This window comes from Buceros rhinoceros, unplaced genomic scaffold, assembly GCF_000710305.1.
Source record: "Buceros rhinoceros silvestris isolate BGI_N320 unplaced genomic scaffold, ASM71030v1 scaffold25875, whole genome shotgun sequence".
NCBI lineage: Eukaryota > Metazoa > Chordata > Aves > Bucerotiformes > Bucerotidae > Buceros > Buceros rhinoceros.
The window spans coordinates 2,313-2,753 of record NW_010414948.1 but is presented as its reverse complement, the minus strand read 5'-3'; the positions used below and the strand labels follow the sequence as shown (position 1 = coordinate 2,753).

The window sequence follows — 441 nt, the reverse complement described above, 5'->3', positions numbered from 1 at the left end:
TGGAATGTCGTGCTGGCCGGTGCCCCAGGTCGGGCCAGCCGGTGACACTCAGCCCATGGCTGTGAAGGTAGATGAGTTTGCACAGTGGGGCGATGCACGGTCTCTCCAGGGGAGTTTAGCCTCGCTGTTCCCTGGGGTGGGACCGTGGTCTGTGCTACTCTATGTCCCCAACAAGTTGGACTTTCCCTTTATTCTTGCTAAAAATTATTTATGACTATTTATGACTCTTTATGGCTGGATGAGGAAAAACACCTACGTGACACTCTGCTCCATCAGCCAGGGTAACAGGGCCAGGAGGGGTGAGGAATACCCAGGAGCTTCACTCACCAATGCCTTTTTTTCACAAATGACTATTTATTTGAGCAATAACAAAATTTTTGCCTTTCAGTTTTTGTGACCTTCTCCCCTCTCCAAGAGTCTGTATTGTGGAGGTGCCTGGTG

At 49.9% G+C, this 441-nt stretch overlaps 1 protein-coding gene across 1 annotated transcript in view; it reads right to left on the bottom strand.

Moving 5' to 3' along the window:
• LOC104494448 (chromosome unknown open reading frame, human C2orf70) overlaps nucleotides 1-441 on the bottom strand; it is a gene marked incomplete at its 5' end in the record, with an annotated part of 3,138 nt that overhangs the window by 1,728 nt on the left and 969 nt on the right. The gene's annotated exons all lie outside the window — the stretch shown is intronic.